This window comes from Ambystoma mexicanum, chromosome 5q (genome assembly GCF_040938575.1).
Source record: "Ambystoma mexicanum isolate Mex_15411 chromosome 5q, UKY_AmexF1_1, whole genome shotgun sequence".
Classification (NCBI taxonomy): domain Eukaryota; kingdom Metazoa; phylum Chordata; class Amphibia; order Caudata; family Ambystomatidae; genus Ambystoma; species Ambystoma mexicanum.
This window is the reverse complement of record NC_090933.1, coordinates 851,718,569-851,739,934: the sequence shown is the minus strand read 5'-3', so window position 1 is coordinate 851,739,934 and position 21,366 is coordinate 851,718,569. Positions and strand designations below refer to the sequence as shown.

Here is a 21,366-nt window from a genome sequence, read left to right as displayed (position 1 = left end):
CTCCTGCCCCCCCTCCAGCATCAATGGCAGTTCTCACCTATGGGCATGCGCTCGCAAGGGGGCTGCACTGGCAGGATTCAGGAGGTCAAACATTGTCAGAGGTCTCGTGGGTGCGAAGGAACATGTCAGACATTCACATACACACCCACTTCTGTAAGCCTTTATAAACACTTTACTAGTTACCAAAAGAACATCTGTGAAATCCACAACAGATATCGGCATCTCTCCACTTCTTAACTTGCTCACTGAATCTGTTGTTCCAAGTAATGGTTAGACAACTTTTACTGTAGTGTTTTGTATTGTCAATGATCTTCACTAGGACACTTTCTTTTTTCTCTATGTACTGTATACCCTAAAGTCACATGTTTTATTTCAAAAGTGTACACTATCATCAACCAGCATAATCATTATCTCTGTAATTAGGACAATACATAACAGAGTATTGTTTTTAGATGTACATTTTAGTAGTGCATGTTTTCTATGTGCTTTCAGTGCCATTTTCCATACATTCAATTTATTGTTATCAGAGGGATGAGATGTTTGGTTTACCCAGATACTTTTTAAAATACTCAGATTTTTTATATTTCTTTAACAGATCATAAGAGCATTCGAACAATGCCTTCTTTTATCGTTTTCGTTTGCAGTAATACCAGCCATGCTAAAAGTGATAGTACAGTCCTTCATGTTTTTCCAAAGGATTTAGGTTTAATAAGAACTTGGCTCTCCAAATGCGGATTTCCAGTGTCGGAAATGGAAAGCAGAGCCAAGGATGTCTTGAATGACATGAGGAGCAATCGATTATGCATCTGCAGTATGAACTTCTGACGATATGTACGAGCAATCACAATACACCAAAAAGTGTTGCCCGAGACTACTTCGAAAATTACTGCCCAATGCAGTTGCAACTCAATTTCAGCACACGCTGACCCAAGTGAGTAGAGGACACTAAATTGTTAAGTGCATTTTACTATTTTCTACGTTTGCATGTATAAGTCTTTGAAGTGAACACTCATATGGAAAAAGTCAGTGGGCAAGTACCATAAATAAAGTTTTTCAAGTTTTGGGGAATAAGTCAATTGATATTTCATTGCATGTCTTTTCTTCTTGACACAATCTTCTTTGGTTTATACATTTGTAACTTTAGATTACTTTGTGAGATACCCAAATAGCTCTAAACAATGGGAGCCTTACCAAACACACACTTCCATTGCGTCTTTTTAAAATGATTTAATCTTTTTTGGTAAATTACCTGGTCTGTCTTTACATAGACCGCATAGATGGAAGTACACACCGTTAGCTTGGAGGAAATCACAGACATGTCCAAAATCCAATGGTGAGACTTGCACACAAACTTATTTTTTTGGTTTTTGATGTGGTATACATTATAATACCAATGTACATTTTCTAATGAACAATCTGACTATTTGCATGGATAAAGGACCATGATGGTACACTATTCCGGAGTCCACAGCAACCTCACTCATCCTTCAAGTACATTTTTTAGAATAATCCTTCACATGCGATTACAATGTATTTGTTCCGGTTCCGACCAAAAACATATTGATTATTGTTACGCATGTTAACTTTTAGGCTTCTTTGTCAATAAAGACCTTTTCAATGTAATTTCTTTTAGGGATTTTGCTTTTACATCTTTCTTATTTCAATTTTCACTAAATAGACAGAGCCTCAAACTCAGACAGTGTACTATTCTTCTACTGCAATCGGTCAGGATGATGAGGTTTGTAGAAGTGAAGATGTATTGATTTATACCAATGGTGATAGATTAACAATATATTTTTTACATTTAAGTTGCCATTGTTTTGTGCTGATTTGCAATACTGTCAGCAAATTGCAGAGCATTACATTGACAACCTTGCTGTATTTATCGCAGAAACACATGCAATTATGAAAGTAAACCTTCAGAAAAATGTACTATGTCACTGAATAACACACTCTTTCACCATATTAGTTGTGTTTCTTTTAGTTCAAAACTTTTACATGCTTAACGAAAAATTGGATGGATGAAACAAAATAACATTGCAAGGCATTAAAGTGGACAGAGTTTAATCAATATGTTTTTCATGGTGAACTCGAACCAACTTCCTGCGACACCTCTGAAAGTTATCAGGTAGAGTTTTCATATATGTATTTTAAAAATGTCACACATACACACATTTGAGTCGACGTGATTATTAATTTAAAAATGTTAATTGGAGGATGAAACTTAGAGTTTAACTCATATTGCAAGGTCAATCATTAAACCCACTTTCTCAAGATGTAGTTTGTGAGATCAAAAGCTTTTAAGATTACATTATTTGAATATGTGTTACATTTTATTTGAATTTATTATGTACAAGGGCTGTGCTACTGAAGTGGCCGAAATTGAGGACACAAAAGAGCAAGAGGTATACGTAACATAGCATTTATCATCCATTTTTACAGTAAAGTCATATTTAATATGATTTAGTTGCTTCCATAATGACATTATTATATTTTGATATAGGGATACATTATTATTTAGGTGTAAGAGCAAATTTCAAGGTTAATACCATTTAAAAAATGTGTTTTTCACCTCGGTATGGTGGTCGCCAATTTGATTTGACAGTTCCAAGGATAATCTGCAAAGAACCGGTACATAACATTATGTTTTTTTAAACAAAAATAATTTGTTTAGGACTAACTCCATTGATCATACATTTTCAAGTTGTAATTGATCTATTCTATGTGTGCTATGAATTAAGCAGGTTTAATTTGCCTTATCTTAGAGGCCTATGACGAGGAGGAGCATAAAGACTCAGACAACTAGAATAACCAATGATTTAGGTTGCAAACCAGATGTGACTTAGGAGCAGCTACATGTTGAGGCAGAGCATGGTTCACACACGATTCAGTGTTGTGATGCAGCAGCCCAGAGGCCGGAATTCAAATTAAAGGTCAGTAGTGACCAATGGAAAGTATGCCTGGATCATAGTTACACCACACAACGTCAAACAGAAGAGACGGTCAACACAGCAGATGTTGCTGAATTGCTTGAAGAACAAATAGCCCAAACAATCGACACCCTATTAACAATTTATTTCTAGGAAGCTGAAAATGTTACCCGTTTCCCCAATACATGTGGACATATCGGAAGTATCACACAGAAATAACTGAAGCATCTTCCCCACTAATTGTGCTTGTGATGTGGACTATACTCTTCCGAGTGTCTAGGACCTATCCACCTCAATGGAATCGCAATCGACTGTACCTCTACACGATTGGCTACTAAAGGAACCAAAATACATTGCATTTAACTGCTGCCTGATCAAGATCATGAAATGCAGTCATAAATTACGTCAAGTGTTTGTGGGGAGCCATTGGTGGAGTTTAATCATTTAGTTAAAGGCACCAACGTGCAGATCAAGGGTACCTGTGTACACCACCATAACTCACTTTCATGGTCTGCGTAACCCATACTTGGACATTTAATTTGTTCATCTGCATTGCTGTTCTGCGGATCAACGTTCAGTACACTAGGCACCAGCCCCCCAGAGCCAGGATCCCGACATGGAGGCTCAGAGCTGAGGCATTGAAGGACACCGTATTCCGGGAGGACCTAAGGGAGGAGATAATTGGGTACTTTGAAAATAATACAGGAAGCGTGGAGTCAGAGGGAACCCTACGGGAGGCCTTTAAGGTTGTAGTAAGAGGCACGGCCATATCTAAATCTAGGGAGCTCCAAGGGGGTATAGAGCAAGAGCTACAAGAGACAGAAAAGCAACTAGAAGCTATTATGAAAAGGGAGGGCACCTCGCAGGAGGACGCCAAACAGGTGAGCCGATTACAACAGGCTTGTGGTGGGCTCTGGGACAGGCTATGTAATCTGAATTACAAAAAATATATTGGAAGGCAACATGCAGAGCGAGATAAACCAGGGAGGCTACTGGCGTGGTTATATAAGAATGAGACACTGAGATCACCATTAGGGAGATAATGGGAGAAGCAGGCCAGGTCTGGAACACCCAAGAGAGCTTGAACAAGGTATTCCTTAGATTCTATTAAGGCCTATATGAAGACGCAAGTGAAATTGCAGAGCAGGAGATTCAGGATACGATAGAAGACATAGGATTGCCTAAATTGAATGAGGAAGACAGGGAGAACCTGGAGGCCCCGATTACATTAGAAAAGTTGGATACAGTGGTAACACATCTGCCTACGAGCAAAGCCCCGGGGACAGAAGGGCCCCCTAGCAAATTTTATAAGACATATAAACAAGAAGTGCTCCCCCCGTTTTTGGCAATGCTAAATGAGGCCCTTGAAAAAGGGAGACTGCCGCAATCTCTGAGGGAGGTGGTAATTATTCCGCTTCTCAAACCTGACAAGCCAAGCACAGAATGTGGGTCGTACAGACCCCTATCCATGCTAAATTAGGACAGCAAAATTCTTACGGCCGTGTTGGCGAATAGACTGAAGAGGGTAATAACCAAACTCATACACCCCGATCAAACCGGATATGTCCCAGGAAGAAGCATATCTGATAACCACAGGAGGCTCCACTATATCATGGAACAGGTAGAGAGCGATCCAAGTGAAATAACAATAGTCTCATTAGACGCAGTAAAGCCTTCGACTGTGAGGTGGCCTTGGATGATGGCGGCTTTGAAAGAATATGGAATGGGACCAGGGTACCTGCAGTGAGTGAAGATGGTGTATAGCGCCTCGATAGCCAGGGTAAAAACAGGAGTGATAATTTCAGACAAATGCCAACTAAGCAGAGGCACAAGACAGGGCTGCCCCTGGTCCCCGATGCTATACATCCTTGCACTAGAACCGTTAGCAATCTGCCTAAGACAACAGTATGAAGAAATAGGGGTTTAAAGACAACAGTATGAAGAAATAGGGGTTTATACTAAGGGGGGACCGCACTTGATATCATTGTATGCGGATGACATGCTGCTATACCTGCGGTATCCAGAGGAAAATATACAATATATTTTAGAGGTGATGGAGCACTACGCGACTCTTACAGGAATAGCGGTAAAACCCAAAAAAAAAAACGAGCATGTTCCCCTTGGGGAGGTCCAGAGGTGTCCCACAGGAGAATTTACCCATACTGCTGATTGCTTCGCATACCAGAACGTTCAGATACCTGGGGATTAACATATATCATACGGTTGCAGATGAGCACAAAAACAACACCGAGAGGGCAGTGGAAGGCATTAAGAACAGCATGGGGTTCTAGGCAAAGTTCCCCCTGTCCATGGTGGGGAGGGCGGCCTTGCTCAAGATGGTGGTCCTGCCTAGGCTCCTACATTTCTTTGCAAATATCCCATACATGTTGCCCAAACGCTTCTTTACTAAACTCCAAAGCTTATGCAGAGACTTTCTGTGACACAACTCTAGAAACAGAGTGGCCCTATGGAAGCTACAGAATACGTACGACAGAGGGGGTATAAACCTGCTGAATTTTGAAATATACCACCTGGCAGGGCAGCTACACTATGTCGCTAGGTGGCTATCGGAAGATGAGACAGCAGAATTTAGTTTGCTAAGGGGCGAATGTGACCCATACTTCTTAAAGGAGCTAATATGGCTACCCAACACAGAGTTGCAGGGGCGATCGGGATTGCTGGAATTGGGCTGGAAGACATGGCACAAAGTGTGTCGAGCTATGGGAAACCTGGCCCCATGCTCCCCGCAAGCACCACTATTGGCGCTCTGTTGGGCGGATGAGCAGCTGAGGAGAGGGATCCGTAAACACTGGGAGCCGGGAGGCCTGGCGACCCTGGGAGATATATGGAAAAAGGGGCAGGCACTTGACTTCCAAACGATAGTGGAAGAAACGGGGGTACATACGGAGCAGATTATTACATACACTAGAATTGTCAAAAAGGTGAAGGAAAGGTGATCTGAAATAGCACTGGCAGAACAACCGGACACTGCCATAGAAACGATGTATGACATCTCGGAGAGAGGGCATGAAATATCCCGGATTTACGAATTGGTGATGTTCAGAGTGGGTAAGGAGCTGCTCCAATTGAGGCGGGACTGGGGGGAGGAAGCGGGTGAACCCATGCAAAACGGGCAGTGGGAAAAAGCTCAGAAATATAAAAAGGTGTCTAGAAATGCCAGGCTGCAGCAGATCCAGCTGTACGTCACCCACAGGGCATACATGACCCCCCGAAAGATTTCAGATTTGGAGCAACAGCAACACAAAAATGCCCAAAATGTGGGGAGGTGGAGGCCGGGATGATCCATATGTTCTGGGTGTGCCGAGAGGTGGGAAAATTCTGGGGAGAAGTTAAGCTACGACTATCTGAAAAGGGAATAAAGGTAGAGGTGGAATCCGTGTGGGCATGTATGATGGGGGGATTTACAAGGCCACGCAACCTGAAACACGTGTGCAAACTCAAGGACCTGGCCTATATTCTGGCCAAAAGGAGAATAGCCATGAGCTGGAAAGCAGCTCATAGACCCAGATTAGAGGTATGGTGGAACGATTTAGTGGGCAGACGCTGAGACAGCGGCATGGTACGAGGCAGCCAGCAGAGGGGAGAAGAATGAAGTGGGACCTCTGATAGCATGGAGACAATTGATAGCCACATTGTCGGGATCCTCCCAGGCCGAACCCAGTGAAGAGGATACATCCGAAAACGGCGAAAGCGACTAACCCCAAGAGAAAAGAAATCCCTAAACCTGAGGTGGAAGCTCGAGTTAAAGGGGTGGGGGAAGGGAAGACAGCAATAAAAGATATGCAAATATATGCCAAGAATCGCAAACTGGAACTGTCGGGTGTGATGGTTATGTTATGTTTTGACTGTTAAAAAAAATAAAAAATTGTTTAACACACTTGAGTTTTTTTTACTTTGTGGGACTCCAGTTTCTTTCTTGTTCCCGGCTATTAGCCAAGCATGGACACTCGAACAGTTGTCAATCGACAATGTTCCCGCTGGTAAAAGCTCTGGCTTGCTGGTGATGGCCAGTGCAACAGTCCGGGTTTTTCTGCTAAATACTGCACTTCCCACTTACAAGACATGGAAACCAAAAAAATAGTGAGTTTGGTGGTTGTGCAAGTAACTGAATGTAAATCTTCTTTTCCCATGGAAAAATGTGGATTCATCAAATCCATTTAACTTCGGCAATCGAGAGGACTGCACATAGACCCGATAGCCACCAATAGGCACATCTGCTGGAGAAAAAAAAAGGCCACAGGAAAGTAACCATTTTTAGTGGGGCTCAAAAACATGTCAAGGATCTGTTGATATTCTACTTGATAAACGGCATTCAGCGATGCAACATTTTTCTAAAGTACATTTGTGGCAAGAAAACGAACATTTCCAAGAATGTGAGCAAGAGGAGAAGTGTGAGAAAAGGTGGTTGGTTCAAGGCACCCCACCTCACGCAGCCTTCAGAAGTTTGTTGTTTGCGACAAAACACTTTCAAAAGACATGAGGAGCTCACCCAATTCTGCCACACTGGTGATTTAGAGGGGTTCCACATTATGTGCCTAAAGGACAGGCCTAAAAGATTATATTTCAGCATAGACAGTATGGAGGCCTGAAATTGCAGGAATGTTTGGTACATCTCGTTACAACACAGAGTATACCAAAAGAAGCAAACACTAGGTGACAAAGCCAATCTAGTAGCAGATGGATTTTGAATTTGTGAATGATATGACATTGAATGTGCTGGCCATGTAAACGCATGGAATTGAACCAGATTTTGTTTCTTGGGCCCAGACTGTGCCATGTAACATTGCAAAAGAGGTTTGCCCTCCAAAATTTGTTTGACAAAGGCAGTTAAAAGCTTCTGCACAGTTCCTTGAATGCAGTTTTCATTGTACAAAAAATGAAATAGACTTGAGGAGTAATTGACAATGCTTTTAATGAATTACTGTTTGTGAAGTAAATTATATATTTTTCAACAATAAATGCCAGTATGATTATTTCAAGCGTTTCACTCGAATGTGCTCCGTCTCAATGCCAGTTAGACTGAGATCCTTTCAAATAGGACTGCTGTTCGATCTTTCCTTAATTAACTGGCCTCCCTGCCTGAGCTCTTATCTCTACTCTTCCACTCGAGCCAGAAACCTTGGAGTCTTGTTCGTCTCCACCCTCTCCTTCTCACCTCACATCACAGAAGTCTCCAAGAAGTCCAACTACCAGATGAACCTCTGTATAATTATTCTTCATTTTCTCACTTTCCCCCAGAAGATCACTGTCTCCAGAGGCCTAGTACTCTGTAGGCTGGACTATTGCAACAGCCTGGCGCCGGGGACAACACTATAGGCAGACGATTCTTCATGCTTTCAGTGGGGGGGTAGATTCTCTCCTTGGCTGGTGCCTCCGTCTGGAACAGTCACTCTGCCTCTATCAAACTTGAACAGGAACACCTCAGGTTTTGGAAGCAACTGAAGACCTTCCTTTACGCTTCTGCTTTCTTTCTTTCTTTCTCTCCCCTGCTGATGTTCTCATTCGGCTGCGCTAAATTGTTACCTGGCCACCCTCTGAACCTTATAATCAGTGCCGCGGAATAAGGGGGCACCCCCCATGGAGCTCAAGGGCACAGGCCCTTAAGCGTGGTAGCATCCCATGGGGTACCGAGGGGGAAAAGGGGTAGGACAAAGGTGTCCATAGGCAACACACTCCCCCTGCCCCCACCTGTTCTCTCCTGAAGCAGCACTCACAGGAAAAGCCTAACAGGGAGGGGACTCAGGACATAACAAAAAGTGCTATCAGCCAGGTAGCGCCTACACCGAACACCCCAGTGTCTCGCACTCTCTTCAAAAGGTGGATAGAATACTCTAGCAATATCAGAGGGGACAGGCAGGAAGCCACACACATAGGTGCAAAGTGGCTGTCGGCAAAGGCCGGCCATTTGGGGGTGAGGGGGCAGTAACAATATGCTGGCATGGCCCCAGGGCATATTTGCCCTATATATGAAGAGCTGCAGGAGCAGACTTGCAGAAAGAACACTCAGACCTAAGAGTATTTGGACTCTGCGTTTGCAGACCCAGCCTCCGATTTGCCGGATACCACCCACCCCTGGAAAAGGTACATTTGTGCAAGCAAGTCGTGGAAAAGAAGAGCAGAAAAGGAGGCATGGGCCAGAAGGAAACTGCCATCAGACACAGGAGTGCTCCCCGGCCAATTTGCAGGTCCCAAACACAGGGACCTGGGAGCTCACTCTGGCAACAACCTGTGAGCAAAGAAGGGCAACTTCCATTTCCTGGAATAAGTGCCCAAAAGTACAGAAATAAGAAAACACTGCACACCTGTTGTTGGGAAATACCCATAATACTAAGTTATGTTTTTAATAGTATTATGTTTAATAAAAATCCACAGCCTTTTTATTGCCAACACAAAACAGGTTTCTGAGTATTGCGTTATGTATTTACTATGTACAATGCATGCCCCATAGGGCTAACGGTTCCACAGCTTAAGGGGACCAGGCTCCCTCATGACCAGTAGCCCCATGCACTGCCTCTGGCCACATGGCACGCTATGGACTGCATCTGCAATCACCAAAGTCCCCTGCCTACCTGCGCGTAGAGCCGGCAACCCCAGCAGCATTTACTCGAGCTAGCATTTTGCACTCTCCCCTTCCCATGGCACTTCCCCTCTCCATCCCCCTTGCACGATCTGAATAACACAAGGCCTAGTAAGATTGTTTGTTCTGTTCCCCTTTGTCTTACCTTACTTGTCTTGTCGCGCCTAGAAACACTGGTGTACAGCATTTAAATAACAGTGGAAGGAATATGTATTGCCAATGTGCATTATGAACCTGCGCCGGTGTCCTTTACACATTTACATCTTACTGTGGAGGCCCATACGTGGAGGACAACCAGACACACCTGCCTCAATGCAGACATCAATCGGATTGCAGGAATAGATCCACACAGAAGCTAGTAAGCTTCTACTGACATCTGCCTCCTGCTTGAAAACTTTGATCTTGACGTCCTTGCTCTCAACGAGACGTGGTTCAATGCCAGCTTTGTCACTGCTTTTGACTCCCTCCTCAACAAGATCTTCTCCAAATAGCGGGCCTACCAATCTGGAGGTGGGGTAGCCCTGATCTCCCCAGAGTTGGTCTCTACCTCTCTTACCCACCCAGCCTTATTCCTCCTTTGAAAGTCTTGTCTGCAAGATGGGTGTCTCTCCGACTCAACCCTTGCCACTACGTGCATACACCCTGACCCTGTGTCTGTCTTCCTTTCTGAATGGGACGACTTCACACCCTCTCCTTTGACTTCTGCATCCAAACTACTCCTTCTTGTTGACTTCAACATATGCCTGCAATGCAATGTTTGGGACTGTACACTATTCCATGCTCTGTGTACACCTCCGTCTCCCTCCCTATTTACCCTTCAGGCCCCAGCCATTCTTGCGGACAAACTATGTAGTGGGAGCAGGCGGCTTCATTACCCTCAACATTGAAGTAAATATTATCATATGCGGTCTACTTGAAATATTTAGTCGTTTTTCAGCACACTGATCGGCATTAATATTGTTCATTTTTGTGACATGTGTTACTGAAAACTCTAGATGCAGGGTCCCATTATGTGTCTGTGAATCCACCGCACTAAGAATTTGAAGGACCAAATGTATCAAAAATCCACAAAGAAATGATAATATTCACTATATTGAAAGCTTACGCCGGAAAGTAAAGTTTCTATTTCAGAAAACGGTCTTTCGAAGCAGTTGGTCCTCCATCACATCAGTGTAAGCAACATTTTAAAAGTATTTATCCAAGTGTGGATGAAAAGTGTGCTGTGTGGTACATGATGAACGTTGTGACGGATGAATGTTCAATTTGATGCAGAAAATAGACATTGTGCGTGTTAAGAATGTAATGTGTTTATTCAATTAAACAATGGGTACTGAAATATGTTTTTGCATTTTCGATTAAACATAGTTATCTGATCCCGATGTGTGATTGTCATGGGTATAGCCGATCAGCCGGCGGCTACTTCAACAATAGTGATCAACTACGAAGATATTATAACCATAATCTGAGACGATCGCCAGACAACAATCAGTCCTTTTGAAGTTGCAGTAAAAAGGAGCAGCATGGCAGCCTATAGGTTCTAGAAACGTGTGGATGTGCAAGTGTTGAATTTAATTACACTTTAAAGCACTAATTTCTCCTCTGAAATGGAGCGCCATGTGTGTAGATTACTTGTCGATCATGGAATATAACTTTCTGTGTAGAACGGAAAGACTTGGATTAATCGATCGATGATCGGACTCGCCGTTAGAAGATCAGCCTTCACAATTTCCCCAAAAACGAGAAGGATGCGAAGTTCGCTAGCTATGATGAACAGTGTTTGAAAAATGTAAACAAAGTTTTCGTGGACTTTACTATTTTCATTGTTGTCAAAATGATAAGTACATGTTACACTCCCGACTATTTTTCTTCAAAATGAAATGTTTCTATCAGTTCTGTAAACAATTTGATTTCAACAAAACTAATGAATACATGTGTTATTTGATTAATACCCGAAGAACACTATCAATAAAAAAATAGTGGAATTTGGTTTATTAGAAATGCATTTATTAAACCAGAAAAATATATTACTAAACTCAGCTTGAGAAAAGTAGCTGGCTGGGAGTTTGCTGCAAACAGAAAAAAGAAATGTAAAGAGGGGTACGAAGAAATATTTGGCCAAGCAGAGGTGAGAAGAAAATGATCAAGAGTGAGCAAAACAATTAGATTAACCTCAACATTGATCCATTCACAAGCGTCTGTTAAGTCGTTTTTGTAATGACAGAAAGAAGTCATTTGCTTAGGAGCGAAAGCTCTATGATATAGAACAAAATCAGGGAATTTGCTCCACCGGCAGGTTTGGGGAGCTCACGTTTGTTAACAGCAATTCTAGGCGTCTTTTGGTTCCATAAGAATTTGAAAAGTGTATCATCAGGTTTTTTGAAAAAGCGAACAGGTATAGATAAGGGCATCAGACAAAGTAAAGTATTAGCGGACTAAGCATAATCTTAATGGAATGAAGGGACCCCACCAGGACAAACAAGAGGTGACCATTTAGAGGTCAAATCATTAACTTTATCTAACATGAGGTTAGTATTAAGGGTAATAATAGTGTGAATGTAGTTTGCAAAATGTAAACCAAGATTAAAAGGACTGCCAAGTCATACCAAACAGAGTGTTGATTAAAGTACAGGTATTAGTGAGTGTCATAATTTCAGATTTGTCAAGGTTCAGTTTACATCCAGATACTAAAGAAAAATCGTCTATCGTGGCGATTACATTTTGAATGCAAGAGGCAGTATTAGAAACATAAAGCAAGAAATCATCTGCAAACGCAGAGATTTTGACTTCCATATTGCCTAAAATATTACCTTTTACAGCGTGGTTCAATCGAATATTTTGTAAAAGCGGTTCGAGGGCAAAGTTGAAAAGTAGTGGCGAAAGAGGGCAGCCTTGACGAGTACCTCTAGTAATAGCAAAAGAATGGGAGAGAGAATTATTAAGTAAGGAGTAGCGTAAATGCAGATCAAATTGAAGAAATAAGGAGTAAAACCATCCCATGTCAAAGACTTGAAACTTAAAAATCTTGGAGACAAGATTGTTTTCAGCATCTAAATTAGTAAGGGCAAGGGGGCCTTGTGATTTCTCAGAGTGGGAGAGAGCAATTCAGTGTTGGAGGTTGTAAAATGATCTTTAATTAATCCAGAATAGTCTGAATAGATGGGTTTAAGAAGAAAGATGTCTAATTTTTTGGCCAGGATTATTGCAAATATCTTGGAGTCGGAATTAATTAGGGAGATGGGTCTATAATTCTTAACAAAAGGAGGGGTCTGTATTGGGCTGGGGAAATAGAACACAAAGTGCTTCACCAAAAGAACCACAACTACTATGCCGGTCTGCGAACTAGTTCTAAATTTCCAAATGTTTGGGAGACATGAGGTCAGTGAACGACTTGTAAAAATCAATTGGAAAAATCATCATCATCAGGGCTTGGTGCTTTTCCAGATTTGAGATCAAAATGGCCTGTTTAATTGCGAATAAAATAATGGGATTGTTAAGTGAAGAAAGGTCAATAAGTTCATTAGAGTACTGTTTCACTTTGGCAAAAAAAGGATTGAATTTTAGGTAGTTTAATAGAAGAGTTAGCAGAGTAGAATTTAGAATAGAAGCCTAAGAATGCATTACTAATATTGTTTTCTTGTTAGCCTTCTGCTATCAGGGCCAATAATAGATGTAACAAAAGATTTCTCTTTTCTATTTTTCAAATAGGAGGCAAGACTTTTGCCAGCTTTATTGGAGCCACTATAGAATGTTCTAAATCTAAAGAGTATTTCATTGGCAGCTTAATTAGTGCATAATTTGTTAAATTTGATGTGCTTATTCATGAGATTAATAAATCTTGTGATCTGGGTCATTGATATATGATATTTCAATTTTTTTTATCATAGTCAAAAGTTGATTGGAAAGGAATTCAGCTTATTTTTTCTTGGATGTGACAAATTGGATTATAAAACCACGCAAGGTTTCTTTAAGTGTCCCAATTATTGTGTACTGAAGTGTGTTCTGGACGACTGAATCAGAAGAAGAATTCACTAATGAAGGTATTTGTTTTTTTATGAAAGCAGTATCCTAAAAGAAAATAGTTGAACCTCTATGTTGGAGGAAGTTTGGAAACATGAACCCACTCCAGTATAGTAGTGACGGGAGCATGATCAGAAATCGTAATGTGGACAATTTCTCTGAGTTAATTATAGCGGAGGCTAATGAGGGATTAGTAAATATGTAATCTTTTCTAGAGAAGGAATGCTGAGGGGGTGAAAAAAAAAAGTTTAATCTTGAATATCTCAGTGGCAAAAACACCATGAGCCTATTAAGCCTAAATTGTCAACAAGGTTTATATAGCTTTTACAAGATTTAGAATTGACAAAGTTGGTAGTAGATTTCCGGTCTAAAGTAAAATCATATATTTGGTTAACATCACCACAAACAATAAGTCTTATTAGAATCTTTAAGTCCGACCAGAACAAAGGATTCAGAGCTGCAGGGCCATAAATATTTGCAATGGTAACAGGTATATTATTAGCAATAGCATCAATGATAAATCATCCTTCAAGGTCCTTGTCTTTTTTGACTAGGGTAAAAGTAATTTGCTTATTCACCAAAATAGTTGCACCTCCTTTTTCCCCGTAGGGCATTAAAAAATAAAGTGTGATCAATCCAGGAACCTTTAATTTTCTAATTTTCAGAATCCGAGTACAAATGAGTTTCCTGAAGGTAAGCAAAATCCACTTTTGATTTGGCAAGGTAGGACATGATTTTATGACACTTGAAGGGATGATTTATTCCCTTAACGTTACATGTAACTATTTTAAATTGTCATTTGCAAGTACAATGGTAAAAACTAAACATCCTAAGTCAACATGATAACGTCATAGTCAATAGGGGGAGAAAAATGAAAAGAGGGAAACAAAATAAAGGATAAGGTAACAATGAGAAAGAATCACAAGAGGTTCAAAAGCACAAGAGAAGTGGAGCACAGAATACAGCAAAAGACCGACAGGAGATGAAGAAAGTTAAAGACTGAAGAGGAGAAAAGGACCATATGGAAAAGCAGAGGAACAACGCTAATGTTGGCATGAGAGAACTTTGTATAGGAAATAAGTTATCAGAGGTCACAGAGAAAAATAGCTAGAAGAAATATGGATTTAACATTGCAGAGAGAGAGATAGAAGGATTCTGCTAATAATGGGTGATCTGGATTTGTCTCTGGAACGACCTGGGCTATTTGGAGGATAGAAGGGACAGATGATTCAGATCTTCTGTGGGTGGTGCTGTATTTCCCAGGCTTACGGATTGAGACAGAGGAAGTTCACCATGAGGAGAGCCTGAAGATGAATTCAAAGAGTAGGAGGTTTCCATTGGTGATGATTGGAGCAGATTGAAGAGTTCATTGTCCATAAATTGTTTAATTGGGCCATCTGGGATCATTATGATAATTTTTGCTGTTTCTCGGAAGCCATAACTAATTCCTAATTTTTTTTAATGGAAGGTCTCACATCAAGGAATTGTTTCCTCTTGATTCGCAAGGACTTAGAAAAGTCAGGTGAGATTCCAAGATGTCTGAAAGACGTCCGAGCAAGAGCTCTGCCCATAATAAAGCTTTTTTCCATGCCGAATGCCGAGATGAGGAGGGCCACGTATGCAGCTTGACCCTCTGAGGCTGTTAGACACTCTGATCGATTGGGATCAGAGTCTGCTGACCCTGGATTCAGGTCGGATTGCGTGGCAGTTTGTATGGAGGTGCCGGGGTGTGGGCTTCTGACTGGGGATCTCTGAAAATTGGACATTATCTACCCCTTGGGGTACCCAGACGCGGGTCAGGAGGCCTCCTTACTAAAGCGGAGGGTCCAAAAGAGCTCCTGTGACGACGGTGCAGAGCGAATTGTCCAGCGGCTGCGCAGGCAGCGGCCCGCATCCAGGACACAGGCTGCAGTGCAGTAAGCACCCCCAAGGCCTGGAGATCCGAAAGTGGGGAGAGGTGCAAAGTTCAGTTCTCATCTAGCTAGGATCTCACCGCACAGGAGAAGTAAAGCTAAATTACACAGGGTGACAAGGTGAGGCGTTAGCTCCCAGAACGCATACAGAGGGTGATGTGATGCATTAGGGAATCCTTCCAAAAGTAAGCAGAGTATAATCCGAAGTTGAAATACAGTGGAGGAAAACAGCAGTGAACAACCCTACTTGCAGCCTGTAAGAGACTTTTATGGTATCATGTGGAAGCACGGAAGTGGCTGGGATCACACTAGGCCTACATCTCTATCTTAGTTGTTAATTATTTCCGTTCTGCACAACTTTTTGAATCAAGTCAAGAGCAAGCACACACCCCTGGATTACGCTACAAGGGTCTGCTGAGAGGGAAATACATGGTCATTAGCAGAAACAAAAAAAGAGCAGAAACAAAAAGGGGGACAGATTACAAGGAACATTATTCCAGCCAGCTAGGGCATACATTGCAGAATCAGAACCCGGCTACTGGGACCAACAAATAACTCGCAACTGGGGGGACTAAAGTGAGTTTCGGAACCCCACATAAGGCCTAGAACTCTACGCACATGCCAAGAGGTAGGAGACCCCGGTTGGGCATAAGCAACCTCATCAAAACACATCCAATCCATTGGAGAAACCTTTGGGGAGGAACCCGGACACATCTACGTCCACGGATCCAACTGTGTTGCAGCGCCCTTCGGAATTGCATACTGAAGACCCAGAAATGGCTGCCTCATTTAAGAATTCCAGGAAAAATGTTCTGCTCCTTATTAGCTACAATTTACTGAGTTCACTTCTGAAATCAGGCATTCTCTTGCAGACTTTGGGAAGGACATTTCTTCTCTGGGGGAGCCTGTTTCTACGAATGAGTGGGCTATCCAGGAACATGCAGATGATAGTAAACAAGCTGAGGTCACCATAAAAGAACTGTCAAGGTTCACATATAACCTTGAAATTCAATGTGAAGACCTAGAGAACCGGTCAAAGCGCACCAACATACGAATCGAAAAAATCTCCCGGAATCAGTAGCAGACCAGACCTAAAAGAGGCGTTTACACAGATTACTGCAGATCTTATGGCGAGTGAGGAAATATTAATATTCCCCTAGATCGGGTCCACAGGACGGGACCGAAGAGGACAGAACCGGGAGCTCGCCCTGCAATTTATTTACAGCATGTGCACTGTACCCCCAAAAGGAGCAAATATTAAGAGCAGCCAGAACAGCTCCACCGATAACGTATAACGGGGTAGAGATCTAACTCTATCAAGACCTTTCACTGACAACTCTTCAAAAACAGAGACATGCAAGTGGTGGTGAAAACTCAAACACACGGAATCAGGTATAGATGGTCCTTTCCGTTCGGACTGCTTTTCTCCCTGGAGGGCAAACATCATAGAATAACTTCTAGAGAATCAAGGATTGCATTGCTACAAATAGAAGAGGAGGCAGATACTGGGCTAATAGATGGGTCTGGGGCCACTTCAGAGCATAGCACCAACCAGACTATATAGACCAGACCATGGGAATGGTCCCTAAAGGAACATCACAGAAGGAAATGGTCCAAAATCCCAACTTCTACATAGAGGTGCCTCAAGGAAGGACTATGGACACAGTTGCAAAACGTTGAAGGTAAACTTAAGCTACAACAGGGACGGAAAGTGACCTCTTGGAATTCATCTGTTCAGGTAACAGATGGGGGTGTTAGCATACCCCACACATTGCCCTGGAACTGTAGGTGACTCACAGCCGGTGGTTAGTACCCCAGGATACAGTAGGTACGGTGATTCACAGCAAGGGAACATGTTGGTGGAGTGTGAGGGGGTAGTGGGGGGACGGGATGGGAACGTTTGTTGGGGAGATGAGGGGAAAGAGGGAAGGGGTAACCGCTGTGCAATGGTAACTTTAAAATATTACAGTGTAAACAAGAGCATATTTAGCAGCCCCATGGTAATAGGACTGGGTCTTTCTTAAGTTGAAGCTCTTATCATTGAATATAAGGGGGCTCAATATTCCAATATAGCATAAGAAATTAGAAGGGCTGTTGAGGCACCACCAACCAGATTTGGTGGCACTTCAAGAAGCCCATATTCGGAGAACAGATCAACATAAGCTCTGTCTCTGTCAGTACCCTGTTATCTTGCAGTCGAATGCTGAAGAGAAGGTAGCCAGGGTACTTGTCACTATTAGGGTCAGGACACAAAGCAAGGTATTGCTAAGATGCATAAAGAGGGCAGAAACATTTTGTTGTCTTGGAACTGCTGACCGTGGTTGCAATATATGCCCCTAATGTATGCCATGCAGGTGTTCTGAAATGTACTTTGGAGCAATTGGAGTCCTTTATGCGGGGTGGAACAATGCTTGTGGGCGACCCGAATATAGCGTGGGATGCCTTCCGAGATAGAAAGCACGACAACACGCTATGCCACCTACTCTAAAACAGAAATTTGAACAGCCCTCTTTGGTGGATGTTTGGATAACGCTCAGGGGACAGAAGGGTATGCATTTTATTTGCAAGTACACTGGTCCTTTTCACGTATAGATTATGCCTGGGCCTCAATCTCGCTGATGGGCAGCATTACGCAAATCACGACCCATGCAATATCGGATCATGCACCAATAGTGATAGAGCTAAACGTTGCGAAAGACAGAATCTGGGCATGGAGATTCCAATCCGAATTGTTACAAGATCTAATTATTAGGGATAAAAGGCACTGCAAATTGGGAAGTTTTTTTATTTAAACCAAAAAGGGGAGACTATGCCAAACGTAACATGGGATGCGTTTAAGGCAACTCTGCTGGTGAAGTAATCACTGCAGAGGGTGTTAGACATACAGAAATTAGCACTCGAAATAGAATTAGAAGGAGGAACTCAGAAGGGTGAGGAAAAGCATGGAAACTAACAATGACCCGACTATACAAAAAGCGTATAGGGCTGCGGCAGATAGCCTTAAGCCATTTCAAACCAAGAAAGTGGAAAAATCCCTCCTTTTCGAAAAAAGAATTATATCAAAGCCAACAAAAAAGACTTGATTACTGGGTGGTCAACTCAGTCCGAGAGCGGCAGCCTGCATTATTCAGCGGATCCGGCTTACAGAAACTTCACATTCTCACACAATTCCATTTATTTTACTCAGATGTATACCGCTCTGAATCCCCAGACTTGCAATCCCAAATGGAAAATCTGGAGACGGTCACTCTTCCTCGAGTGACATCGGCGGAAATGGAGCTGCTTTAACTTGATATAACTCTAGAAGAGGTTCTTCGGGTTATTCGAGACCAACTGCTTAATAAAATCACACGGTCCCAATGGATTTCCGGTGTCAAACGTTCCGAAAATTTTGGCTCCCAAATTGACCGAGTTATATAACGTATAACTCTTTTGCATCCTCAGGTACAATTTAATCAACAGTGGAAGAAGCAAAAATAGTGTTGTTCCCTAAGCCAGGTAAAGACACGAGCAATTGCGGGTCTTAACGCCAGATTGCATTAATAAACTTAGATGCGAAGATATACACAAAAAACTGTTAATAGGATGGAGAACGTACTTCCCTCATTAATAGATCCTGATCAGACCGGCTTTATTAAACAGACAATATGAGAAGAACGTGCCACATTACAGAAAAAATAGAAAAGAAAAAGATCCTGGTAGTTCTCGTATCTCTAGCGGCGGAAAAAGCTTTTGACCGTGTCGAATGGTTGTTTCTCTTTCACACCTTGGCTAAGATGGGGTTCGGTCCAAAGTTTGATATAATCAAGGCTAACTATAAACAACCATCAGCGAGATTAATAAATGGCCATTTGTCTCTTTCCATTTCACTGCAACGTGGAACCAAACTGGGTTTGTCCCCATCCCCGTTATTATAGGCACTTCACCTGGAACCGATACTTCAAGGTCAGGCAGACAGATGATATTCGGGGGAAGTTTCACATAAAATCATGGCGTATGCAGACGATATGATTCTTCTGGCTTCCGATCCTTTAAAAAACACTACAGGCGGAACATAATGGCCATGGAAAAGGTGGGGGCCCTGAAGGAGGGCAAATACCTGAAATTCCGGGCTCCCTGGGACCCCTTATTTGACTAGGTCAGAGAAGCATATTTCTTTGGGCCAAATCTGCTGAGAGCGTTTCAAAACTGAGCACTGACAAACGGAGTACGAAAGCCTTGGCTTAATGCAGAAGTCATCTAACCAGAACACAATGATCTCATCGGAAAGCAGAAAGACTGATCCATGCCACTGGGGAGCCGGGAGGAGGAATGGGGGCAGGGGAAGGGTCGTTGAACGGTTGCAATTAAAGTTAAGTTAATGCCCAAAACTATACCTAATAATTGTAAAACCAAAAGGTAACATGTGGCCTTATCAAATGATATGTGTTAAAATGAATTGAATCTTGCGCCAATACAGTATCTGTATATGATGATTTTTGAATAAATAAAGTTGGTTAAAAAAAAAAAACAACACACACTACAGGCGGCGGCAAGAGAATTTGTGAAATTTTGGAGAGTTACGGATTTGAAAATAAACAAATCTAAATCGGACATTTTAAACTTATCAATACCTCCTCCCACGGACATACAGGCCTTACGGTTGCACACACAATTTGGTTGGGCACAAGAAGGGACCAGATTTTCAGAGGAGACTATAACTTAGACAATAGATGGGTTATATGTCGCCAATTACCCCCCCTATGTTAAAAGGAATTAAAACATATATGGGACCCCTTGATTGTTTCCTGGGTAGGCAGAATTAAATTCAGGAAAAATGGTTACGCTGCCCAAAGCTTTATATATGTTTCAAGCATTACCAGTTCGGGTTCCCGCCATATTTTTTCTGAAATTGCATAAGGTAATCTCAGTTTTCATATGGAACAACATAACTCCAAGATTGGCTCTATGTAGAGATAAGGGGGTGGGGGGTATCCGTCTCCCAGATTTTATAAAACATTATCAAGCAGCCTAAATTAGGGTTCTAAGGATTGGTGTGCGGAAGATTCAGGGAAAAGATGGATACAAATGTAGAGAGCACTGGGTGGCCCTCAGCTTGGGAATAACCTATGGCTCCCTAAACAAGATCGACCTCCGAACATGCATGCTAGTACAATTATGAAGCTGGTCGAAGATGTCTGGGACACAACAGTTAAGAAATATCACTTGACTACATTCCCTTCCCCTTGGACGCCATTATTTTATAAACCCCAATGTACTCCAGGCCTTTAACCCAATGCATTCTTAGAATGGAAACAGGCAGGTTGCATGAGGATGAGAGATGTTTCACGGTAATGACTCTAAATCCTTCGTTCAGTGTAAGCAGGAGATGGGACTCAGAGAAACCAGTACATTTCCATATTTCGAAGTTAGACATTGGATCCTTGCCCCACCAATGAGGAAAGCGGCAGTACAAGAGCTTACTTCTTTCAAAAATATATGATGTCTAACCCTGGGAATAAAGCTCTCATTTCAAACCTACACAGATTGATTGTCAACATCACCTCTAAGAAATGGATAAGCTATTGTTAGGGAGAATTCTCTCTTTAGGCTGAATTTCCTAACCTAGTGAGTCCCCCAGAAGCTTTGCTTGGACCACTCTTGGACCTGATATATGGTATTCCTTTGATTGGTAATGTGTTTTATGGGCTATGGGGTCCTTTATTCCATAGGGTCTCATGTGTTTTTACTATGTGTGTCACACAGCACCCTCCGTGCAGTAACACAGGGGTGTCATAGTGACACCCCACCATAGACTGCATACCCTGAGACTGACTACTGTCTCCCAGGGCATGTAAAGTCACCATTGGCTTTACTAGTCCCAAATTATTAACAGAAGCCAGTACAAACCATCATATCGTGGACATAC

General features: G+C 42.2%; 1 protein-coding gene across 3 annotated transcripts in view; it reads right to left on the bottom strand.

The window, feature by feature from the left end:
• The window catches only part of OTUD6B (OTU deubiquitinase 6B), a 379,632-nt gene that overhangs the window by 270,548 nt on the left and 87,718 nt on the right, over positions 1-21,366 (bottom strand). Inside the window, exon 1 of one of the 3 annotated variants that reach the window (XM_069621342.1) lies at positions 2,573-2,615. The exons of the other annotated variants lie outside the window; for them this stretch is intronic. The gene's annotated coding sequence lies outside the window, so the exon portion shown is untranslated. Of the gene's footprint in view, positions 1-2,572; positions 2,616-21,366 lie in introns of those variants that run through there. 3 annotated transcript variants of the gene reach the window in all.